At 38.4% G+C, this 8,529-nt stretch overlaps 1 pseudogene; it reads right to left on the bottom strand.

Moving 5' to 3' along the window:
• Positions 1–7,594: 7,594 nt before the first annotated feature.
• LOC106801634 (BTB/POZ domain-containing protein KCTD5 pseudogene) lies at positions 7,595–8,320 on the bottom strand (annotated as a pseudogene).
• Between the last annotated feature and the right edge of the window lie 209 nt (positions 8,321–8,529).

Here is an 8,529-nt window from a genome sequence, read left to right as displayed (position 1 = left end):
GTTTTGTTTTGCTTGTTGCCACTGCTCAGGGACCTATTTTATGGCTTCTGGGTTTTCACTTTGTTCTGGATGGTTACATTTGCTTCTAGACATGTGGGTGGTTACTCATTGTGTGCTATAATCAATATCATCATGCAATTTCAGTGAGCAAATATAGAAATAAAAAATTATAGTGTTTAACCTTTGAAATAATCAGAATTACTTGAACTAGTTTAATAAAATATATGACCTAAAAGTAAAAGAAAAAAATAGATCATGGGAAAATAATTAGAAAAAAATATTAAAATTCTATTTCTAAAGCCTTCTTTGAAGAATATATGTTCCTCCTTGTTTGCCGTTATGAGCAAATTGAATTTTGTTTTTGGTTCACAGTGTTTTGAATTTCAGAAGTCTTGCTTTTGTAGAAAATTAGAATCATAAATATCCCTAGAGGTTATCTTGCAAAATGCCAAGGGCTAGTGGGAATTTACGTGTTCTAAAGTCTTTGTGTTATTCAGGATGAGGGTAGAAATATTGTTTAATTTTAGACTTCTTAAAGCTAAATATGCATGTTAATAACTTAAAAGTAGCTATTAAATAAATAGAAAAAATGTGTATAGCTTTAAAGTGGACAAAAAATTTTGAAAAAGAAGCAAAACCAAGAAGCAATTAATCTAAAAATAAACGGAGAAAAAAATGAAGCATTGAAAAAACTGAACAAACATAATTCACAAAATAAGATGCTAGAAACAGATTCCCATATATCACTAAACACAGTTGATGTGAATGTATTCAATTTACCAGTTAAAAGATGGAGACAGTCAAATTGAATTTTAAAAATAGAAAGGCTATATTCTTTGGCAGAGCAAGATTGAATTAAAAGGTTCTATGAAGACATATAAGGAAACTACAAACCAAAAAAAAAGAAGTAAAAGCCTGTGCAGCCGTGTTGAAAAGAGACAAAACAGATTTTAGAGGAAAAATATTAGAGACCATATAAGGGTATGTATAAAATAATACAAAATTTTAATTAATAATGACAAAAAAATGTAAACCTAATAACTTGGGCTCAAAATATAAAAAGTATAAATTGGCAGAACTATAAAGAAAAACTGAAAAATCCACATCATGGAAGGAGGTTATAACAAATTTACAACAAAACGATTGAGGTTACAGAAGATTTAAATAACACAATTCACTAGCTTGGAGATATATTGAATTTTGCAGCCAATATATTCTTTCAAGCACACATGTACCAATTACAAAATTGACCAATACAATAAAGCAAGTGTCAACAAACTGTAAAGAATTAATATTTACAATAGAATATTATTCAGCCTTAAAAAGGAAGAAAATTCTGACATGTGACACAACAAGGATGAACCTTGAAGACGTTATGTTAAGTGAAATAAGCCAGTCACATAGGACAAATACCATGTGATTCCACTTAAAAGACATATCTAGAGCAATTCAATTTATAGAGACAGAAAGTAGGATGTTGGTTGCCAGAGACCAGGAAGAGAGGGAAATGGAGAGTTATTTTGAGTTCAATGGGTACAGAGTTTCAATTTGGGAAGATGAAAAAGTTCTGGAGATGGATGGTGGTGGTGGTTGCACAACCATGTGAATGTACTTAATGCAACTGAAGTACACACTTAAAAATGGTTAAAATGGTACATCTTTTCTTGTATACATTTTACCAAAAGAAAAGAGGAATTAATATCATACAGATAATGTACACTGACCACATTATAGTCAGAGATGTAAAGTAAGTAGATGAAAAGGTGCACTATATTCTGTGATAGAATCAATATCATAAAGATAATAGTTCTTCCCAAATTAATCTATAATTTCTGAAATGTTTCAGCTGATTCTAAATTTTGTATAGGAGAGCAAAGGCAGTGAATAGCCAAGAGAACTTTGAAAATAAAGAATAAGTTGGGGAGATAGGCCCAACCAGATATCCATACAAACTAAAAGCTAAATTATTGAAGACAATACAGCATTAGCACAAGAATAGACTAATGCAACAGAACAGAGAGCACAGAAGCAGACCCATGAGTATATGGAAACTTGATATATAACAGAGATGACCTACAGAGTAGCAGGTAAACAAGGAATGTCAATAAATGATGCTGGGAAAACTGGTCATCCATAATGGGAACAACAAATTTAGATACCTACCTAATACTACATGCAAGAAACAATGGAAAGTGGAGTAAAAACTAAAATGTACAATGCGCTATTTAGAAAATCTTAGGAAAAAATGCGGAGAATATCATTCTAAACTTGAGGAAGGAAAGGAATTCAAATACTTCTATTTATCATAAGCCAGAAAAATACGAGCCAGAAATTGCAGGTAAATATTTGCAAAACGTAACATAAAGCAATGTTTAATGTCTACATTACACACATAACTCCTAAAAATAAATAGGCACAGAAAAATTGAGAAAAAGTATAAATAGGAAATTCCCAGATAATGAAATAATTCAATAAGCCAACAAACATATGAATAGAAACAATCTCACTGGTAATCAAGAAAATGCAAATCAAAACCAACATGAGATACCATTTTATACTCATCAGACTGATCAGAAATTTAAAAGTCTGATACCAAGCATTAGTGAAAATACAGAGCAAAACAAACCTTTGTTAACAACCACTTTAAAGAACAATCCACTCATATTTAGTGAAAGTGAAGATGGACAGTAAACCTACAGTAAAAATAGTGAATGGAAAAAGCAAGCATGTATATGAAGTTAATTATTTAACTTTAAAAATATGCAAGTGAATGTTACATATTGTTTAAGTATATACACAAATGTAATAAGAATATAAAGAAATGCACAGGAAAAATAAAAAGCAAATTCAGAAGAGAAGGAATGGGAGGGGGATGAAATAGGAGAGAGATATACATGAAACTTCAACTGTATATATTATGTTTTATTTCTTAAGCTACACATTATGGATGTTCATTATTATAATCTTTATTATTTTCTCTGCATGTGAATACATTTAACTTTTTTGTGAGTGTGTGAGGAAGATTCACCTTGAGCTAACATCTAACATCCATTGCCAACATTCCTCTTTTTTTTTCTTGAGGAAGATTAGCCCTGAGCTAACATCTGTGCCAATCTTCCTCGATTTTGTATGTGGGTTGCCTCCACAGCACGGCTGATGAGTGGAGTAGGTCCATGCCCGGGATCCAAACCCGCCAACCCAGGCTGCCAAAGCAGAGCGCATGGAACTTGAACTACTCAGCCATGGGGCGGCCCCTGTTTAAAGTAAATTTTAAACGTTTATTAAATTGGCACATATAAAAACCAATTTTATTATAACGTACAAATAGTTTTATTGATAAGACTAAGTTTTTGTAGGGAGGAAACAAAGATTCATTGGAAAATACAAAAAGAATGCATGAGTGAGAGAAAAAAAGAAATAAAGAAGAAGCAAAGTAGATGAGAAAAGAAATAATAAAAATAAGTATGAATTTTTTTTTTACTAAATTTAAGTATGTTAATTTACTTTTAGGTCATATACTCATAAGATATCCATTAATTTGTACCAACTTTCACTAATAGATAAGTGAATACAATAACATGTATTAATAATATACAATTAAGTACATTTTGTCTCTAGAATTTCAACATATTATCATTAAATTCATCTCAGTGAGAAAAGAATGATACTGAAGGGACTGAGATTAGTGCAGAAGAATATAAACTGGGAATTTAAAATGAGGATTTGGAACAAAAGAAAAAACAAATTTAAATGCGCAAACTTCAAGAAAATATCTAAAGAAACATAAAGACATTTAACAACAATTATTTCTAAATACTGATAATATGATTGATTGTTATTATTTTTGGCTGACCGGTATTTTCCAAATTGTCTACTAAACATACATTTTAATTTTAAGTTATTTTGAAATGTTATACTTTATTGTAATATCAATATTTTAAGTGATTAATATGCTAAGGTGGTGTGTGTGTGTGTATTTATAATAACCAAGAATGGATATTAATTCAGACTTGGACAAAGAGAGACTAGTAGATACAAGCCACCTGTGAACAGACAGCCAGACTACATTGTTATACTCCCAGTCCCAAACCTAGAGCCTGGAACACAACAGGGGCTCACTGAAGGTTGAGTTTGAAGAATGTATCTATTTTATCATAGAAATATAACCGCTTCTAGTCTAAGACTAAGGTGAAAAATCTGACTCTCTAACTTATTTGACTGAGCTGGTAAATCCAAGTAATTTTTTTTAATGTAATTTAAATTTCTTGTTTTGCTTCTTCACATTGTGTCATAAAACCCTTTGGTAAACCCATCAACAACTCTGGGTGACTAAGATATCCTCTAGTATTCTGTTTTTAACTCACTAGTGTATTGGAATAATCCCTTTACCATATTAGAACCATAGTTAGAACAGGATGATTGAGATGAAGTTTCAGAGAAAGTCTACTCTCCTGGAGATGTTACTGGGTGTGTACAAGTACAAGTAATTCAATACTACCTTGGGGCCTTGCAGTAGGGGTGAGCCATTGGTCGATGACATTTGGCGAAAGACTGGTATAGTGCAGAATAGAATCCAAATATGGTACCTAAGAGCAGTGGTCCCCAACGCGAGGAGTACACACCAATCCAGTACACACCATGGAAGAAAATAGCAGAGTTTCCACTCATATTTAATTTTTAAATAAAAATACAAGAAATCAAATAAACTACACCAATATTTGATATGTGGATAGACACTAGCAATTACACCCTGTCCCTGCATCAAGGGTCACATAGCACAAACTATCTGAGATATCCCAAGGTAGGAAGGGGAGTCTAATTTCAAACCTTAATATACAGCCACAGTAATCAAAACAGTGTGGTCCTGGCTCAAGGATCAATGGAATTGATTAACCCAGAAAAAAAACCTTACATTTACAGTCAATTGATTTTCCCCAAGGGTTCCAAGACAATTCAATGGGGGAAAGAACAGTTTTTCAATAAATGGAGCTGGGACAACTGCATATCCACATGCAAAGGAATGAAATTGAACCCCTTCCTCACACCATACACAAAAATTAACTCCAAATGGATCACAGAACTAAATATAAGAGCTAAAACTATAACATTCTTACAAGAAATACAGGAGAAAATCTTCTTAGATACAAGACAAAAAAAAAAAGTGACCCCCAAAATAGATAAATTAGATATAATCAGAGGTAAAAACTTATGTGTTTCAAAGGACACTATCAAGTAAATAGACAACCCACAAATCAGAGAAAATATCTGCAAACCATATATCTGATAAGAGACTTGTACTCAGCATATATAAAGATTTCTTACACCTCAGTAATAGAAACACAATCTGATTTAAACATGAGTAAATTTCTGAATAAATATTTCTCTAAAACACATATACAAATGACCAATAAGCACATGAAAAGATGCTCAACATCATTAGCCATCAGGGGTTTGCAAATCAAAACCACAATGAGATACAACTTCACACCAAACAGAATGGCTTATAATCAAAAAGATAGATAATAGCAACTGTTGGTGAGGCTGTGGAGAGATTGGAACTTTGATACCCTTGGTGAGAAAGCAAAATGATGCAGCCACTTTGGAAAACAGTTTGGCAATTCCTCAAAAAGTCAAATGTAGAGCTACCATATGACCCAGCAATTTCAATAATACATATATACCTAAGAGAAATGAAAATATGTCCCACAAAAACTTACACGAGTGTTCACATCAGCACTATTCATAATATCCCAAAGTAGAAACAACCCAAATGTCCATCAACTGATGAATGGATAAATAAAATATGGTATATCTATACAATGGAATATTATCCAGCCATAAAAAGGTAAGTTTTTTTGTTTTGGGTTTTTAAAATTTTTGCTCATTCATAAATGCACAATCTTATTTACTATTTTCAGGGGAAACTTAGGCATTAAATTGCAAGCTGATAAGATATGGATACCTAAAAATGTATAAAAGTATAAATATCTCCTTAAAACAAATTTTAGTGAATCAAGTCTTAATATCTTTAAATTTAAAAAACCCTAAGCCTATCTATTACATCAAGGTCATAAATCAAACAATGCTCAGCAGCCAGCAGCTCCCCACAGGGCACGCCCCAAGGCCACCAACAGGCCACCCTCCTCCCTGGGCTCCCCTAGGGAGAACAGGTCAGCTGGTGGCTAAATGTGCCCTATAGAAAGGTTGTTATAAACTGTTGAAGCCAAACATTTGACAATATACAACAGACCTTACAAAAAGGAAGATGATAAGTCTTACGTTCCGGAGAACTTGGTTAATCAGATTATTAGCAAAGGAAAAGAAAAGAGGGCACAGGCAGAAGTCTCCAGAAGCATTTGAAACTAGACGTGTCAGAGCCTCTGACCTACCTGTCGAGAGCCCCGTGGTCAATGTGCTCCTCTTGGAAGCCAGAGGTCAAGAAGCAAAGAGCTGCTCCTCCCAGCCAGGTCCCCCAGACTCTGACAGTCACCAAGACCAGCGAGAACAGTCTGTTCACCAAGCATGCGAACAGAAGTTTCTAAAGGAATCCTAGTAGCTCCAATGTCATGTTAGGTGGGCAGAGCCCATGCAGGTGGTGTGCGAAGTCGCCAACATCCCAGAAATATTAGAGACAACTGCATAGTTATACAGAGAAAACAAGAGAGCCAGCGAGAAAGAGAGAGACATTTGTGATGCGCCGTCAACACCCAGTTGTCAGTGTAACCCGTCGTTTCAGCTCCAGAAGCGGGTGGACAGGCCTCCCTCCCCGACCTCCATCCTTGGCGAGACAAAGGCACCGACCGGCGCCAGCTCCCCCACGAGCCGGTGAGTGGGATGGACGAGGCCATCCCTGCCTCCCTTTGAATGATTTAACAGCTGAATCCAAAATGTGGCAACACTTTTAAGCATTTCTAAAAAAGTAAAAACATTAGGTAGGTTATCCACACTGGGAAAGAAGGGATACAAAGGGATACATTTTCTCTTGTCTGGAAAACACCAACTGAGAAGTCTTGACTGTTGTTCCAGACCCGGATCCTCCTCCTGGAGGAGGCCGGGCCTCGGAGCAGAGGCCCGGGAAGGAGCGAACACGCGGAGGCCGCCCCGTCAGGAGCCTCCCCTGTCAGGAGCCGCGTTTAGAGGCCGAGAAACCGCCCACTGATCACACCTGGGAGTCAGGGCAGACTCCCTGGTGCATGAGCCGGTGACCAGCGGGCACTCAGGCCCCGAGGTCACGGCGGCCACTTCCCACCAGTGAGGCCCCGGCTTCCGTACAGACAGTTCATGCAGCACCGAGAGTGCTGCCCTGGAACGCTCTTCAGGGGGGGCCGGGAGCCTCCTGCCTCAGGCCCATGTGGCGTCGGGAAAATGGAGAGGAGGCCCCCCAGGGATGCCCACCGGCCAACACGCCTCCCCCGCGGGGACGCCCGGCCTCGGGCAGCTGGTCCTGTCTCTCACCACCCACTTCAGAGGCACAAAAGGATTCACATCCAGATCGCTGGAGACATTGTCAAAAGCAGGTTTCTTCTCACGGCCAAGCTTCCTCGACATGGCGGTTCCTTGCAACCTGGGAAAAGGTAAAAGGTTTCTTCAGCTGTCAGCACTGTGCTCCTCACGTGCTTGAACCCCGTTCTTGCAAAATCTTGGCTTTCTCGCTGGACTCACTAGTCGTGCCAGACGGGGTGTTGGGAGGCTCCTTGGAAACCACACGGAGGAACTCGGCCTTGTCTTCACCCCGCAGCTGTAGGAAGAGCCGGGGCTGGCCGGCCGCTCAGACTTCCAGCATCAGTCGTGGTGGACACCGGCCACGCGAGCGCCTCCTCCCGACACTGAAGCACGCCGTATGGGTGCTTCACCGACACCCGTGATGTTTTCCTGTCTCGTTCTCTAATTTTGTCCTTTACAACTTTTATTCATGAAGTGATGTAAAATTCCGCTTCCTCCAACACTCCTTCCTCTGCGAGGACTTTGTTAATGACCAGCTTTCTGTGTCTCAGAGAGTTCAGCACCGGCCCCAAGTAGGTCTCTGTGGATAAAATAGGCACCTGTTGCATCCTTGTCCAGGTGCAGGACAGGGTCGGCCTGGAACAAAAGGTATGGGAAGAATTTCTGGTCCCAGCACGGCGTCTGCCGCCTGGTGAGGAAGTAGGTGTCCCCTAGCTTGGGCGGGATCCACTTGGACATGCTACTGGGCACTGGGCCAGGGCATGGAGCCCCACTGCAGTGACAGCACAGGACGCCCTCCCAGCCCCGCTTCTAGGCGTCCGGGGGCCCACTGCAGAAGCTGGCAGTGATTCTCTCCCATGATCCCAGAAAGCCTTGCAACAGCCGCACAGAGACCAGGTGAGTGCTTGCCGGGTGAGGGTGAAATGGGTGAAGGGGGTCAAAAGGTACAAACTTCCAGTTACAAAATAAATAAATCCTGAGAATGTAATATACAGCATGGTGACTATAATTAATAATACTGTATTGTATATCTGAAAGAAAAAAAGTAATGAATCGTTGATGCATGCTGCAGCGTGAGCATGGATG

The sequence above is a fragment of the Ceratotherium simum genome, chromosome 1 (genome assembly GCF_057802395.1).
Source record: "Ceratotherium simum simum isolate JZ-2026a chromosome 1, ASM5780239v1, whole genome shotgun sequence".
Lineage (NCBI taxonomy): Eukaryota > Metazoa > Chordata > Mammalia > Perissodactyla > Rhinocerotidae > Ceratotherium > Ceratotherium simum.
This window is presented reverse-complemented; position numbering and strand designations above follow the sequence as displayed.